Raw genomic sequence first — 17,159 nt, forward strand, 5'->3', positions numbered from 1 at the left:
GTTTGGGCACGTCTGAGAGGTGGTTCCTGCAACCCGGCAAGTGATTCCGCAGTGTCTGCCAAATGCTTCTGGCATAGCTGGCAGGTGATTTTGGTGTGTCCGGCAGGTGGTTCTGGCGATTCAAGCAGGTGGTTCCGGCATGCTTGGCAGGTGGTTCAGGCATGTCCGGCAGGTAGTTTCGGTCTGTCCGGGAGGTGGTTCCGGCCCATCCGGCACGTAGTTCTGGAACCTCTGAGACACGGTGCTGGGACGCCCGGCAGGTGATTCCGGAGTGACCAAGTGGTTCAGGCGTGTCTGGCAGGAGGTTCCCCTCTGTCCAGGAGGTGGTTCCGGCATGTCTGGCACATGGTTCTGGCATGTGTGAGAGGTGGTTCCGGCATGCCTGGCAGGTGATTCCGGAGTGTCGGCCAAGTGGTTCTTGCGTAGCCGGCATGTGATTTTGGCTTGTCGACAGGTGGTTCCGGCGAGTCGAGCAGGTGGTTCCGGCATGCTCAGCAGGTGGTTCATGCGTGTCTGGCAGGTGGTTCTAGTCTGTCCGAGAGGTGGTTCCAGGGTGTCTGGCACATGGTTCTGGCACGTCTGAGAGGTGGTGCCGGCATGACCGGTAGGTGATTCCGGTGTGTCCGCCACGTGATTATGGCATAGCCGGCAGGTGATTTTGGTGTGTCCGGTAGGTGGTTCTGGCAAGTGGAGCAGGTGTTTCCAGGACGCTAGGCAGGTGGTTCAGGCGTTTCCCGCAGGTGGCTCTGCTCTGTCCAGAAGGTGGTTCCGGCATGTCTGGCACGTGGTTCTGGCACGTAAGAGAGGTGGTTCTGGCTTGCCCGGCAGGTGATTCCAGAGTGTGCGCCAAGTGGTTCTGGCTTAGCCAGCAGGTGATTTTGGCTTGTCGGTAGGTGGTTGCGGCGAGTCGAGCAGGTGGTTCTGGCGTGCTCGTCAGGTGGTTCAGGCATGTCTGGCAGGTGGTTCCGGTCCGCCCGAGAGGTGGTTCCAGTGTGTCCGGAGCTTGGCTCTGGCACATCTGAGACGTGGTTCCGGCATGACCGGCAGGTCATTGAGGAGTGTCTGCCAAGTGGTTCTGGCGTAGCCGGCAGGTGGTTCAGTCATGTCCGGCTGGTGGCTCCGGTCTGTTCGGGAGGTGGTTCTGGCGGCTCCAGCACGTGGTTCTGGCACGTCTGACAGGGGGTTCTGGCATTCCCAGCAGCTGATTCCAGAGTGTCCGCCTAGAGGTTCTGGTGCAGCCGGCAGCTGATTTTGGCGTTTCCGGCAGGTGCTTCCGGCGTGCTTGGCAGGTGGTTCAGGCATGTCCAGCAGGTGGTTCCGGTCTGTCTGGGAGGTGGTTCTGGCATGTCCGGCACGTGGTTCTGGCACGTCTGACAGGTAGTGGCGGCATTCCTGCAGGTGATTCCGGAGTGTCCGCCAAGTGATTCTGGCGTATAAGGCAGGTGATTTTGGCGTGTCTGGCAGGTGGTTCCGGTGAGTCGAACAGGTGGTTCCAGTGTGCTCAGCAGGTGGTTCAGGCGTGTCCAGCAGGTGGTTCCGGTCTGTCCGGGAGGTGGTTCCGGCGTGTTCTGCATGTGGTTCTTGCACGTTTGAGACGTGATTCCGGCATGCCCAGCATGTGATTCTGAAGTGCCCAGCATGTGGTTCTGGCGTAGCCGGCAGGTGATTTTGGTGTGTCCGGCACGTGGTTCCGGCGTGCTCAGCAGGTGGTTCCGGCGTGCTCGGCAGGTGGTTCAGGCATGTCCGGCAAGTGGTTCCGTTGTGTCCGGGAGGTGGTTCTGGAGTGTGCGGCTCGTGGTTCTCTCACGTCAGAAGGGGGTTCCGGCATGCCCGGCAGGTGATTCTGGAGTGTCCGCCAAGTGGTTCTGGCATAGCCAGCAGGTGATTTTGGCATGTCCGGCAGGTGGTTCCGGCGATTGGAGCAGGTGGTTCCAGCATGCTCGGCAGGTGGTTCTGGTCTCTCTGGGTGGTGGTTCTGGCGTGTCCGGCACTTGGTTCTGGCACAACTGAGAGGTGGTTCCGGCATGCCCCGCAGGTGATTCTGGAGTGTCTGCCAAGTGGTTCTGGCCTAGCCGGCAGGTGATTTGGGAGTTTCCAGCAGGTGATTTCTGTAAGTCGAGCCGTTGGTTCCGGCGTGCTCGGAAGGTGGTTGAGACGTGTCCAGCAGGTGGCTCCGGCGTACTCAGCAGGTGGTGCAACTGTGTCTGGCAGGTGGTTCCGGTCTGTCCTGGAGGCGTTTCTGGTGTATCTGTCACCTGGTTCTGGCACGTTGGTGAGGTGGTTCCGGCATGCCTGGCAGGTGATTCCTGGGTGTCTGCCAAGTGGTTCTGGCATAGCTGGCAGTTGATTTTGGCATGTCCAGCAGGTGGTTCTGGTGAGTCGAGCAGGTGGTTCCTGCGTGCTCGGCAGGTGTCTCAGGCATGTCCGGCAGGTGGTTCCGGTCTATCTGGGAGGAGGTTCCGGCGTGTCCGTCACGTGGTTGTGGCACGTCTGAGAGGTGGTTCCGGCATAGCCGGCAGGTGATTCCTGAGTGTCCGCTAAGTGGTTCTGTCGTAGCCGGCAGGTCATTTTGGTGTGTCTGGCAGGTGGTTTCGGCGCATCGAACAGGTGGTTCCGGCGTGCTCGGCAGATGTCTCAGGCATGTCCGGCAGGTGGTTCCGGTCTGTCCAGGAGGTGGTTCCGGCATGTATGGCCCATGGTTCTGGTACGTTTGAGAGGTAGTTCGTCATGCCCAGTACATGATTTGGGACTGTCCGCCACGTGGTTGTGCCATAGCCAGCAGGTGATTTTAGCGTGTCTGGAAGATGGCTCCGGCGACTCGAGCAGACGGTTCCGGCGTGCTCGGCATGTGGTTCAGGCGTGTCTGGCAGGTGGTCCCAGCAAGTTGAGCAGGTGGTTCTGGCGTGCACTGCTTGTGGTTCAGGCAGGTCCGGCAGGTGGTTCCGGTCGGTCCATTAGGTGGTTCCGGCGTGTCCTGCACGTGGTTCTTTCACGTCTGAGACGTACCTCCGGCATGCCCAGCATGTCATTCCAGACTGCCCGCCACGTGGTTCTGGCGTAGCCAGCAGGTGATCTTGGCATGTCCGGTAGGTTTTTCTGGCGAGTCGACCAGGTGGTTCCGGTCTGTCCACGAGGTGGTTCCGGGCTGTCCGGCACGTGGTACTGGCACGTCTGAGAAGTGGTTGAGGCATCCCTGGCAGGTGATTCCAGAGTGTCCAGCAAATGGTTCTGGCTTAGCTGGCAGGTGATTTTGTCGTGTCCGGCAGGTGGTTCCGGCCTGTCCGGGAGGTGGTTCCGGCGTGTCCGGCACGTGGTTCTGGCACGTCAGAGAGGTGGTTCTGGCATGCCCAGCACGTGATTCCGGAGAGTCCGCCAAGTGGTTCTCTTGTAGCTGGCAGGGGAATTTTGCATGTCCGGCAGGCAGTTCCTGCGAGTCGAGCAGGTGGTCCCTGCGTTCTCGGCATATGGTTCAGGTGTGTCCGGCAGGTGTTTCCGGTCAGTCCGTTACATGGTTCTGGCGTGTCCGGCACGTGGTTCTGGCACATCTGAAGGTGGTTCCGTCATGCACGGCAGGTGATTCCGGAGTGTCCGCCAAGTGGTTCTGGCGTAGCCGGCAGGTGATTTTGCCCTGTCCGGCAGGTGGTTCTGGCGAATTGAGCAGGTGGTTCTGGGGTGCTCGGCAGGTGGTTCCGGTGTGTCATGCAGGTGGTTCTGGTCTGTCCTGTAGGCGGTTTCGGCATGTCTGGTACATGGTTCTGTCACGTCTTAGAGGTGGTTACACGATGCCCGACAGGTGATTCCGGAGTGTCCGCCAAGTGGTTCTCGCATATAAGGCAGGTGATTTTGGCATGTCTGGCACGTCGTTCTGGTACGTCGAGCAGGTGGTTCCGGCGTGCTCGGCAGGTGGTTCAGGCATGTCCGGCAGGTGGTTCTGGTCTGTCCGGGAGGTGGTTCCAGCAAGTCCTGCATGTGGTTCTTGCATGTTTGAGACATGATTCCGGCATGCCCAGCATGTGATTCTGGACTGCCCGCCACGTGGTTCTGTTGTAGCGGCAGGTGATTTTGGTGTGTCCGGCACATGGTTCCGGCGTGCTCGGCAGGTGGTTCTGGCGTGCTCGGCGGGTGGTTCAGGCATGTCCGGCAGGTGGTTCCGGTGTGTCCGGGAGGTGGCTCTGGAGTATCCAGCATGGGGTTCTCGCATGTAAGAAGGGGGTTCCGGCATGCCCAGCAGGTGATTCCGGAGTGTCCACCAAGTGGTTCTGGCGTAGCCGGCAGGTGATTTTGGCATTTCCAGCAGGTGGTTCCGCCGATTGGAGCAGGTTTTTCCAGCGTGCTCAACAGGGGGTTCTGGTCTGTCCGGGAGGTGGTTCCAGCGTGTCCGGGAGTTGGTTCTGGCATGTCTGAGAGGTGGTTCCGGCATGCCCTGCGGGTGATTCTGGAGTGTCCACATGTGGTTCTGGCCTAGCCGGCAGGTGATTTGGGAGTTTCCGGCAGGTGGTTCCTGCAAGTCGAGCTGGTGGTTCCGGCATGCTCGCAGGTGGCTGAGGCCTGTCTGGCAGGTGGCTCCGGGGTGCTTGGCAGGTGGTGCAACTGTGTCTGGCAGGTGTTCCGGTATGTCCTGGAGGTGGTTCCGGCATATCTGTCACCTGGTTCTGGCACGTGGGTGAGGTGGTTCTGGCATGCCCGGCAGGTGATTCTGGGGTGTCTACCAAGTGGTTCTGGCATAGCCGGCTGGTTATTTTGGCATGTCCGGCAGGTGGTTTCGGCATGTTGAACAGGTGGTTCCGGCGTGCTCGGCAGGTGATTCCGGAGTGTCCGGCAAATGGTTCCGGCTTAGCCAGCAGGTGATTTTAGAGTGTCCGGCATTTGGTTCTGGTCTGTCTGCGAGGTGGTTCCAGGCTGTCCGGCACGTGGTACTGGCACATCGGAGAAGTGGTTCAGGCATCCCTGGCAGGTGATTCCGGAGTGTCCGGCAAATGGTTCTGGCTTAGCTGGCAGGTGATTTTGGCGTGTCCGGCACGTGGTTCCGGTCTGTCCGGGAGGTGGTTCTGGCCTGTCCGGCACGTGATTCCGGAGAGTCTGCCAAGTGGTTCTATTGTAGCTGGCAGGGGATTTTGGCATGTCCAGCAGGCAGTTCCTGCGAGTCAAGCAGTTGGTCCCTGCGTGCTCGGCAGATGGTTCAGGTGTGTCCGGCAGGTGTTTCCGGTCAGTCCGTGACGTGGTTCTGGCGTGTCTGGCATCTGGTTCTGGCACATCTGATAGGTGGTTCTGGCATGCATGGCAGGTGATTCAGGAGTGTCCGCCAAGTGGTTCTGGCGTAGCCGGCAGGTGATTTTGCCGTGTCTGGCAGGTTGTTCCGGCGAGTCGGGCAGGTGGTTTTGCCGTGCTCGGCAGGTGGTTCAGGAGTGTCCTGCTGGTTGTGGCGGTCTGTCTGGGAGGTGGTTCCGGCATGTCCAGCACGTGGTTCTGGCACGTCTGAGATGTGGTGCCGGAATTCCCGGCATGTGATTCTGGAGTGTCCGCCAAATTGTTCTGGCGTAGCTGGCAGGTTATTTTGCCCTGTCCGGCAGGTGGTTCCAGCGAATTGAGCAGGTGGTTCCGGGGTGCTCGGCAGGTGGTTCCGGCGTGTCGTGCAGGTGGTTCTGGTTTGTCCTGTAGGTGGTTTAGACGTGTCTGGTACGTGGTTCTGTCACGTCTTAGAGGTGGTTACACGATGCCCGACAGGTGATTGCGGAGTGTCCGCCACATGGTTCTGGCGTTGCCGGCAGGTCACTTTGGCGTGTCCGGCAGGTGGTTCTGGCAAGTGGAGCAGGTTGTTCTGGCATGCTCAGAAAGTGGTTCCTTTTGTAAGGGGGGTCGATTCAGCGTGTCTAGCACGTGGTTTTGGCACGTCTGAGAGGTGGTTCCGGCATGCCCGGCTGGTGATTCCAGAGTGTCCGCCACTTGTTTCTGGCATAACTGGGAGAGGATTATGGCATGTCCAGCAGGTGGTTCCGGCGTGCTCGGCAGGTGGTTCAGGCATGTCCGGCAGCTGGTTCCGGGCTCTCCAGGAGGTGGTTCTGGCGAGTCTGGCACGTGGTTCTGGCACGTCTGAGTGATGGTTCCGGCATGCCTAGAAGCTTATTCCGGAGTGTCCGCCAAGTGGTTCTGGCGTAGCTGGCAGGTGATTTTGGCGTGCCTAGAAGGTGGTTCGGGTCATTCCGGGAGGTGGTTCCGGCGTCTCGGGCATGTGGTCCTGGCACGTCTGAGAGGTGGTTCCGGCATGCCCAGCAGGTGATTCCGGAGTTTCCGCCAAGTGGTTCTTGCATAGCCAGCAGGTGATTTTGGTGTGTCCGGCAGGTGGTTCCGCCATGTTGAGTAGGTCATTCTGGCGTGCTCGGCAAGTGGTTCAGGCGTTTCTGGCAGGTGGTTCCGGTGAGTCAATCAGGTGGTTCCGGCATGCTCAGCAGGTGGTTCCAGGAGGTCTGGGTGGTGGTTCTGGCGTGTCCGGCACTGGTTCTGTCACGTCTGAGAGGTGGTTCTGGCATGCCCTGCAGATGATTCCGGAGTGTCTGCCAAGTGGTTCTGGGATCGGCGGCAGGTGATTTTGGTGTCTCCGGCAGGTGGTTCTGGCGAGTAAAGCAGGTGGTTCCGGCATGCTCAGCAGGTGGTTCAGGCGTGTCCGGCAGGTGGTTCTGGCACGGCTGAGAGCTGGTTCCTGCATGCCCGGTAGATGATTCCGGACTGTCCTCCTCGTGGTTCTGGCATAGCCAGCAGGTGATTCTGGCGTGTCCAGCAGGTGGTTCCGGACAGTGGAGCAGGTGGTTCTGGCATGCTCTGCAGGTAGTTCTGGTATGACTGGGAGATGGTTCAGGCATGTCCGGCAGGTGATTCTGGACTATTCTCCACGTGGTTCTAGCGTAGCCGGCAGTTGATTTTGGATTGTCCTGCAGGTGGTTCTGGCGAGTGGAGCAGGTGGTTCTGGCGTGTCCGGCAGGTTGTTCTGGCACATCTGAGAGGTGGTTTTGGCATGCCCGGCAGCTGACTGTGGAGTGTCTGCCAAGTGGTTTTGTCATAGCCAGCAGGTGATTTTGGCATCTTGGGCAGGTGGTTCTGGTGAGTCGAGCAGGTGGTTCCGGCGTGCTCGGCAGGTGGTTCCAGCGAGTCGAGCAGTTGGTTCCGGCATGCTTGGCATGTGGTTCCGATCTGTGCGGGAGGTGGTTCCGGTGTGTCCAGCATGTGGTTACGGCAAGTCGAACAGGTGGTTCCAGGGTTCTTGACAGGTGCTTCAGGTGTGTCGTGCAGGTGGTTCTGGTCTGTCCTGTAGGTGGTTTAGGCGTGTCCGGTACGTGGTTCTGTCACGTCTTAGAGGTGGTTCCGGGATGACCGACAGGTGATTCCGGACTGTCCGCCACATGGTTCCAGCGTTGCTGGCAGGTCACTTTGGCGTGTCCCGCAGGTGGTTTCGGCAAGGGGAGCAGGTTGTTCTGGCATGCTCGGAAAGTGGTTCCGGTCTGTCTGGGAGGTGGTTCCGGTCCGTCCGGCAGGTGGATCTGGAACGTCTGAGACGTGGTGCCGGGATGCCCGGCAGGTGATTCTGGAGTGACCGCCAAGTTCTTCTGGCATAGCCGACAGGTGATTTTGGCGTGTCCGGCAGGTGGTTCTGGTCTGTCTGGGAGGTGGTTCCGGCGTGTCCGGCACGTGGTTCTGGCACGTCTGACAGGAGGTGACAGCATTCCCGCAGGTGATTGCGGAGTGACCGCCAAGTGGTTCTGGCATATAAGGCAGGTGATTTTGGCATGTCTGGCAGGTCGTTCTGGTACGTTGAGCAGGTGGTTCTGGCGTGCTCGGCAGGTGGTTCAGGTGTTTCCGGCAGGTGGTTCTGGTCTGTCCGGGAGGTGGTTCCGGCAAATCCTGCACGTGGTTCTTGCACATTTGAGACGTGATTCCGGCATGCCCAGCATGTGATTCTGGACTGCCTGGTACGTGGTTCTGGTGTAGCCGGCAGGTGATTTTGGTGTGTCCGGCACGTGGTTCCGGCGTGCTGGGCAGGTGGTTCTGGTGTGCTCGGCAGGTGGTTGAGGCATGTCTGGCAGGTGGTTCCGGTGTGTCCAGGAGGTGGTTCTGGAGTGTCCACCACGGGGTTCTCGCACATCAGAAGGGGGTTCCGGAATGCCCGGCAGGTGATTCCGGAGTGTCCGCCAAGTGTTTCTGGAGTAGCCAGCAGGTGATGTTGGCATTTCCGGCAGGTGTTTTCAGCGATTGGAGCAGGTTTTTCCAGCGTGCTCGGCAGGTGGCTCCGGTCTGTCCAGGAGGTGGTTCCGGCGTGTCCGGCACTTGGTTCTGGCACATCTGAGAGGTGGTTCTGGCATGTCCCGCAGGTGATTCTGGAGTGTCCGCCAAGTGGTTCTGGCCTAGCCGGCAGGTGATTTGGGAGTTTCCGACAGGTGGTTCCTGAGAGTCGAGCCAGTGGTTCCGGCGTGCTCGGCAGGTGGTGCAACTGTGTCCGGGAGGTGGTTCCGGTTTGTCCTGGAGCTGGTTCCGGCATATCCGTCACCTGGTTCTGGCACTTTAGTGAGGTGGTTCAGGCATGTCCGGCAGGTGGTTCCGGTCTGTCTGGGAGGTGGTTCCAGCGTGTCCGGCACGTGGCTCTGGCACGTCTGACAGTTAGTGGCGGCATTCCCGCAGGTGATTCTGGAGTGTCCGCCAAGTGGTTCTGGCGTATAAGGCAGGCGATTTTGGCATGTCTGGCAGGTGGTTCTGGTGAGTCGAGCAGGTGGTTCCGGCGTGCTCGGCAGGTGTCTCAGGCATGTCTGGCATGTGGTTCCGGTCTCTCCGGGAGTTGGTTCCGGCGTGTCCGGCACGTGGCTCTGGCACATCTGAGAGGTGGTTCCGGCATGCCCGGCAGGTGATTCCAGAGTGTCCGCAAAGTGGTTCTGGTGTAGACGACAGGTGATTGTGGCTTGTCGGGCAGGTGGTTCCCGCGAGTGGAGCAGGTGGTTCCGGCGTGCTCGGCAGGAGGTTCCAGTCTGTTTGGGAGGTGGTTCCGGTGTGTCCGGTGGTTGATTCCCGACTGTCCTCCTCGTGGTTCTGGCATAGCCAGCAGGTGATTTTGGCTTGTCTGGCAGGTCGTTGCGGTGAGAGGAGCAGGCGGTTCTGGCGTGCTCGGCAGGTGGTTCAGGCATGTTTGGCAGGTGGTTCCAGCAAGTCGAGCAGGAGGTTCCGGCGTGCTCATGAGTTGGTTCAGGCATGTTGGGCAGATGATTTTGCAGTGACCGCCAGTGGTTCAGGCATAGCTGGGAGGTGATTTTGGCGTGTCCGTAAGGTGGTTCCGGCGAGTAGAGCAGGTGGTTCCGGGGTGCTTGGCAGTTGGTTCCGGCGTGTCCGGCACGTGGTTCTGGCACGTCTGAGTGGTGGTTCAGGCATGACCAGCATGTGATTCCGGACTGTCTGCCAAATCGTTTGGGCGTACCCAGAAGGTGATATTGGCGAGTCCGGCAGGTGGCTCCAGCGATTCGAGCAGGTGGTTCCGGCATGCTCGGCAGGTGGTTCTGGAGTGCTTGGCAATTGGTTCCGGTCTGTCCGGGAGGTGGTTCCGTCATGTTTGTTACGTGGTTCTGGCACGTCTGAGACGTGGTTCCTGCATGCCCGGTAGGTGATTCCGGAGTTTCCAGCAAGTGGTTCTGGTGTAGCCGGTAGGTGATTTCGGCATGTCCGGCAGGTGGTTCCAGCGAGTGGAGAGATGGTTAAGGCACGCTCAGCAGGTGGTTCAGGCATGTCTGGCAGGTGGTTCCGCTCTGTCTGAGAGGTGGTTCCCGCACTCCCGGCTGTTAATTCCAGAGAGTCCGCCATGTGTTTGTGGCATAACTGGGAGAGGATTTTGGTGTGTCCGGCACGTGGTCCTGGCTCATTTGAGAGGTGGTTCCGTCATGCCCGGGAAGTGATTCCGGAGTGACCGCCAAGTGTTTCTGGCGTAGCCGGCACATGATTTTGGCGCAGACGGTTCAGGCGAGTCGAGCAGGAGTTCTGGCGTGCTCGGCAGGTGGTTCAGGAATGTTTGGCAGTTTGTTCCGCTCTGTCTGGGAGGTGGTTCCGGCATGTCCGGCACGTGGTTCTGGCATGTCTGAATGTGGGTCCGGCACGCCGGGCAGGTGATTCCGGACTGTCTGCCACGTGCTTCTGGCATAGCCGGCAGGTGACTTTGGTGAGTCCGGCAGGTGGTTCCGGCGAGTGGAGCAGGTGGTTCCGGCGTGCTGGACAGGTGGTTCAGGCGTGTGCTGCAGGTGGTTCCGGTCTGTCTGGAGGTGGTTCCGGTGTGTCCGGCCCGTGGTTCTGGCACGTCTGAGAGGTGGTTCCTTCATACCCGGCAGGTGATTCCAGAGTGTCCGAAAAGTGGTTCTGGCGTAGCCGGCAGGTGATCTTGGCATGTCTGGCAGGTGGTTCCGGAGAGTCGAGCGGGTGGTTTCGGCATTTTCGGCAGGAGGTTCTGGTCTGTCCGGGAGGTGGTTCCGGCGTGTCCAGCACGTTGTCCTGGCACATTTGAGAGGTGGTTCCATCATGCACAGCAGGTGATTCCTGACTGTACGCCGCATGGTTCTTGTGTAGCCGGCAGGTGATTTTGGCATGTCAGGTAGGTGATGCCGGCGAGTCGAGCAGGTGGTTCCAGCGTGCTGGGCAGGTGGTTCAGGCATGTCCGGCAGGTGGTTCCGGTCTCTTCGGGAGGTGCTTCCTGAGTGTCCGGCACTTGGTTCTGACACGTCTGAGAGCTGGTTCCCGCATGCCTGGCAGATGATTCCGGAATGTCCTCCTCATGGTTCTGGCATAGCCAGCAGGTGATTTTGGCGTGTCCAGCAGGTGGTTCCAGTGAGTTGAGCAGGTGGTTCCGGCGTGCTCAGCAGGTGGTTCCAGTCTGTGTTGGAGGTGGTTTCGGCATGCCCGACAGCTGATTCTGGAGTGTGTGCCAAGTGGTATAGGCATAGCCGCCCGTTGATTTTTGCGTGTCTGGCAGGTGGTTCCGGCAAGTCAAGCCGGTGGTTCTGGTGTGCTCGGCATGTGGTTCTGATTTGTCCGGGAGGTGGTTCCGGCGTGTCCGGCATGTGGTTACGTCGAGTCGAGCAGGTGGTTCCAGGGTTCTCAACAGGTGGTTCAGGCATGTCGTGCAGGTGGTTCTGGTCTGTCCTGTAGGTGGTTTAGGCGTGTCCGGCACGTGGTTCTGTCACATCATAGAGGTGTTTTCGGGATGCCCGACAGGTGATTCCGGACTGTCCGCCACGTGGTTCTGGCATTGCCGGCAGGTCACTTTGGCGTGTCTGGCAGGTGGTTCCTGCAAGTGGAGCAGGTTGTTCTGGCATGCTCGGAAAGTGGTTCTGGTCTGTCCCGGAGGTGGTACCGGCGTGTCTGGCACGTGGCTCTGGCACGTCTGAGAGGTGGTTCCTGCATGCCCGGCTGGTGATTCCGGAGTGTGCGCCAAGTGGTTCTGGCATACCCGGCAGGTGATTTTGGCATGTCAGGCAGGTGATTCCGGTGAGTCGAGCAGGTTGTTCGGGCGTGCTTGGCAGGTGGTTCAGGAATGTCCGGATGGTGGTTCCGGTCTGTCCGGGAGGTGGTTCCGGCGTGCTCGGCATGTTGTTCTGGCACGTCTGAGAGGTGGTTGCGGCATGCCTGGCAGGTGATTCCGGAGTGTCCGCCAAGTTGTTCTGGCGTAGCCGGCAGGTGATTTTGGCGTGTCCGGCAGTTGGTTCTGGCGAGTCAAGCAGGTGGTTCCGGCGTGCTCAGCAGGTGGTTCAGGCGTTTCTGGAGGGTGGTTCTGGCACGTCTGAGAGCTGGTTCCGGCATGCCCAGCAGATGATTCTGGACCGTCCTCCTCGTGGTTCTAACGTAGCTGGCAGGTGATTTTGGCGTGTCCAGCAGGTGGTTCCGGCGAGTGAGGCAGGTCGTTCCGGCGTGCTCAGCAGGTGGTTCTGGTCTTTCTGGGAGGTGGATCCAGCATGTCCGGCAGGTGAATCTGGAATGTCCTCCTCATGGTTCTGGCGTAGCCGGCAGTTGATTTTGGCTTGTCCTGCAGGTGGTTCCGGCGAGTCGACCAGGTGGTTCTGATATGCTCGGCAGGTGGTTGAGGCGTCTCTGGCAGGTGGTTCCGGTCTGTCCGGGAGGTGCTTCCTGAGTGTCCGGCACGTGGTTCTGGCACGTCTGAGAAGTGGTTCTGGGAAGCCAGGCAGGTGATGCTGGTCTACCACGTGGTTCTGGCGTAGCCGGCAGGTGATTGTAGCGTGTCCGGAAGGTGGTTCCGGCGAGTGGAGCAGGTGGTTCTGGCGTGCTCTGCATGTTGTTCAGGCGTGTCCAACAGGTGGTTCCGCTCTGTCTGAGAGGTGGTTCCCACACTCCCGGCTGTTGATTCCAGAGAGTCCGCCACGTGTTTCTGGCATAACTGGGAGAGGATTTTGGCGTGTCTGGCATGTGGTTCTGGCGTGTTAGGCATGTGGTTCCTGTGAGTCTGGCATGTGGTTCTGGCATGTCTGAGTGGTGGTTCCGGCATGCCCGGGAGCTGATTCCGGACTGTCCGCCAAGTGGTTCTGGCGTACCTGGCAGGTGATTTTGTCGTGTCAGGCAGGTGATTCTGGTGAGTCGAGCAGGTGGTTCGGGCGTGCTCGACAGTTGGTTCTGGCATGTCTGAAGGTGTTTCCGGAATGACGGGCAGGTCATTCCGGACTGTCCACCACGTGCTTCTGGCGTAGCTGGCAGGTGATTTTGGCATGTCCGGCAGGTGGTTCTGGCGAGTGGATCAGGTGGTTCCGGCGTGCTCGGCAGGTGGTTCAGGCGTGTGCGGCAGGTGATTCCGGTCTGTCTGGAGGTGGTTCCAGCGTGTCCGGCAGGTGATTCCAGAGTGCCCAAAAAGTGGTTCTGGCGTAGCCGGTAGGTGATCTTGGCATGTCCGGCAGGTGGTTCCGGCAAGTCGAGCAGGTGGTTCCGGCATTTTCATCAGGTGGTTCCGGTCTGTCTGGGATGTGGTTCCGGCGTGTCCGGCACATGGTCCTGGGTCATTTGAGATGTGGTTCCGACATGCCCGGGAGGTGATTCCGGAGTGACCACCAAGTGGTTCTCGCATAGCCGGCAGGTGATTTTGGCATGTCAGGTAGGTGATTCCGACGAGTCGAGCAGGTGGTTCCAGGGTGCTCGACAGGTGTTTCAGGCGTGTCCGGATGGTGGTTCCGGTCTGTCCGGGAGGTAGTTCCGGCGTGTTCGGCACGTGGTTCTGTCAGGTCTGAGAGGTGGTTCCGGTCTGCCAGGCAGGTGATCCCAGAGTGTGCGCCAAGTGACTCTAGTGTAATTGGGAGATGATTTTGGTGTGTCCGGCATGTGGTTCCAGTGTGTTCGACAGGTGGTTCTGGCGAGTCTGGCATGTGGTTCTGACACGTCTGAGTGGTGGTTCCGGCATGCCCGGAAGGTGATTCAGGACTGTCCGCCAGGTGGTTCTGGTGTACCTGGCAGGTGATTTTGTCATGTCAGGCAGGTGATTCCGGCGAGTTTGGCAGGTGGTTCAGGCGTTTCTGGAAGGTGGCTCCGGTCTGTCTGGGAGGTGGTTCTGGCCTGTCCGGAACGTGGTTCTGGCACCTATGAGAGGTGGTTCCTGCATGACTGGCAGGTGATTCTGCTCTGTCTGCGAAGTGGTTCTGGCGTAGCCGGGAGGTGATTTTCGCATGTCCGGCAGGTGGTTCCGATGAATCAAGCCGGTGGTTCTGGCATGCTTGGCAGGTGGTTCAGGCGTGTCTGGCAGGTGGTTCTGGTCTGTCTGGGAGGTGGTTCCGGCGTGTCCGGCACGTGGTTCTGGCACGTCTGACAGGAGGTGGCAGCATTCCCGCAGGTGATTGTGGAGTGACCGCCAAGTGGTTCTGGCCTATAAGGCAGGTGATTTTGGCATGTCTGGCAGGTGGTTCCAGTGAGTCAAGCAGGTGGTTCCGGCGTGCTCAGCAGGTGTCTCAGGCATGTCTGGCAGGTGGTTCTGGTCTGTCTGGGAGGTGGTTCCGGCATGTACGGCCCATGGTTCTGGTACGTTTGAGAGGTGGTTCGTCATGCCCAGCACATGATTTGGGACTGCCCGCCACATGGTTGTGCCATAGCCAGCAGGTGACTTTAGTGTGTCCGTAAGGTGGCTCTGGCGACTTGAGCAGATAGTTCCGGAGTGCTCGGCAGGTGGTTCAGGCATGTCCGGCAGGTGGTCCTGGCGAGTTGAGCAGGTGGTTCTGGCGTGCACTGCTTGTGGTTCAGGCAGGTCCAGCAGGTGGTTCCGGTCGGTCCTTTAGGTGGTTCCAGCATGTCCTGCATGTGGTTCTTGTACATCTGAGACATGCTTCTGGCATGCCCAGCATGTGATTCTGCACTGCCCACCACGTGGTTCTTGCGTAGCTGGCAGGTGATCTTGGTGTGTCCGGCAGGTGGTTCCAGCGAGTCGAGCAGGTGGTTCCGGTCTGTCTGGGAGGTGGTTCCGGGCTGTCTGGCACGTGGTACTGGCACGTCTGAGAAGTGGTTCAGGCATCCCCGGCAGGTGATTCCAGAGTGTCCGGCAAATGGTTTTGGCTTAGCTGGCAGGTGATTTTGGCGTGTCCGGCAGGTGGTTCTGGAGATTCAAGCAGGTGGTTCCAGTGTGCTCGGCAGGTGCGCCTGGCGTGTCTGGCAGGTGGTTCTGGCGAGTTGAGCCGGTGGTTCCAACATTTTCGTCAGGTGGTTCCGGTCTGTCCAGGATTTGGTTCCTGCGTGTTCAGCACATGGTCCTGGGTCATTTGAGGGGTGGTTCCGGCATGCCCGGGAGGTGATTCCGTAGTGACCGCCAGGTGGTTCTCACATAGCCAGCATGTGATTTTGGCATGTCAGGTAGGTGATTCCGACGAGTCGAGCAGGTGGTTCCGGCGTGCTCGGCAGGTGTTTCAGGCGTGTCCGGATGGTGGTTCCGGTCTGTCCGGGAGGTAGTTCCAGCGTGTTCGGCACGTGGTTCTGTCAGGTCTGAGAGGTGGTTCCGGCCTGCCAGGCAGGTGATCCCGGAGTGTGCGCCACGTGACTCTAGTGTAACCAGGAGATGATTTTGGTGTGTCCGGCAGGTGGTTCCGGCGAGTCTGGCATGTGGTTCTGACACGTCTGAGTGGTGGTTCCGGCATGACCGGAAGGTGATTCAGGACTGTCCGCCAGGTGGTTCTGGCGTACCCGGCAGGTGATTTTGTTGTTTCAGGCAGGTGATTCTGGGGAGTTGAGCAGGTGGTTCGGGCGTGCTTGGCAGGTGGTTCAGGCGTTTCTGGAAGGTGGTTCCGGTCTGTCCGGGAGGTGGTTCTGGCGTCTCCGGAACGTGGTTCTGTCATGTCTGAGAGGTGGATCCGGCCTGCCAGGCAGGTGATGCCTGAGTGTCCGGCAAGTGGCTCTAGTGTAACCGGGAGAGGATTTTGGCGTGTCTGGCAGGTGGTTCCGGCGAGTCGAGCTGGTGGGTACGGCTTGCTCGGCAGATGGTTCAGGCGTGTCCGGCAGGTGGTTCCTGGCTGTCTGGGGGGTGGTTCCGGCGTGTCCGGCACCTGGTTCTGTCACGTGGAAGAGGTGGTTCTGGCATGCACGGAAGGTGATTCCGGAGTGTCCACCAAGTGGTTCTGGTGTAGCCGGCAGGTGATTTTGGCGTGTCTGGCCGGTGGTTCTGGCGAGTCAATCATGTGGTTCCAGCGTACTTGGCAGGTGGTTACGGCAAGTCGAGCAGGTTGTTCTGGTCTGTCCGGGAGGTGGTTCTGGCGTGTCCGGCACGTTGTTCTGGCACGTCTGACAGGTGGTGCCGGCATGCCCAGCAGGTGATTCCGGACAGTTCGCCACGTGGTTCTGGCATAGCTGGAAGGTGATTTTGGTGTGTCCGGCAGGTGGTTCCGTCGAGTGGAGCAGGGGTTTCCGGCGTGCTCCGCAGGTGGTTCAGGCGTGTCTGGCAGGTGGTTCCGGTGTGTCTGGGAGGTGGTTCCGTCATGTCTGGCAGGTGATTCCGGAGTGTCCGGCAAGTGGTTCTGAAGTAGCCAGCAGGTGATTTTGGCGTGTCCAGAAGGTGGTTCCGGCGAGTCGAGCAGGTTGTTCTGGCATGCTCGGAAAGTGGTTCCGGTCTTTCCAGCATGTAGTTCTGGCGAGACGAGCAGGTGGTTCCGGCGTGCTTGGCAGGTGTTTCCAGCATGCTCGGCATGTGGTTCGATCTGTCCGCGATGTGGTTCCGGTGTGTCTGCCACGTGGTTCTGGTACGTCTGAGATGTGGTTCCAGTGGGAGCGGCAGGTGATTCCGGTGTGTCCGCCAAGTGGTTCTGTCGTGGCTGGCAGGTGATTTTGGCATGTCCGGCATGTGGTTCCGGCAAGTCGAGCTGGTGGCTCCAGCATCCTCTCCAGGTGGTTCAGGTGAGTCGAGCAGGTGGTTCCGGCGTGTTCAGCATGTGGTTCCAATCTTTACAGGAGGTGGTTCTGGCGTGTCTGGCACATGGTTCCGGCGAGTCGAGCAGGTGGTTCCGGCGTTCTCAACAGGTGGTTAAGGCATGTCGTGCAGGTGGTTCTGGTCTGTCCTGTAGGTGGTTTAGGCGTGTCCATCACGTGGTTCTGTCACGTCTTAGAGCTGGTTCCGTGATGGCCGGCAGGTGATTCCAGAGTGTTCGCCATGTGGTTCTGGTATAGCCGGCAGGTGATTTTGGCGTGTCCGGCAGGTGGTTCCGGCAAGTGGAACAGGTTGTTCTGGCATGCTCAGAAAGTGTTTCCGGTCTTTCCAGTGGGTGGTACCGGCGTGTCCAGCACGTGGTTCTGGCACATGTGAGACGTGGTTCCTGCATGCCCGGCAGGTGATTCTGCAGTGTCCGCCAAGTGGTTCTGGCATAGCCGGCAGGTGACTTTGGCGTGTCTGGCAGGTGGTCTGGCGCGTCGAGCAGGCAGTTCCGGCGTGCTCGGCAGGGGGTTCAGGCGTTTCCGGCAGGTGGTTCTGGTCTGTCTGGGAGGTGGTTCCGGCAAGTCCTGCACGTGGTTCTCGCACGTTTGAGACGTCATTCCGGCATGCCCAGCATGTGATTCTGGACTGCCCGGTACGGGGTTCCGGCATGCTTCGCAGGTGGTTCAGGCATGTCTGGCAGGTGGTTCCGGTGTGTCCGGGAGGTGGTTCTGGAGTGTCCGGCACAGGGTTCTTGCACATCAGAAGG

The sequence above is a fragment of the Equus przewalskii genome, chromosome 18, assembly GCF_037783145.1.
Source record: "Equus przewalskii isolate Varuska chromosome 18, EquPr2, whole genome shotgun sequence".
Taxonomy (NCBI): Eukaryota; Metazoa; Chordata; class Mammalia; order Perissodactyla; family Equidae; genus Equus; species Equus przewalskii.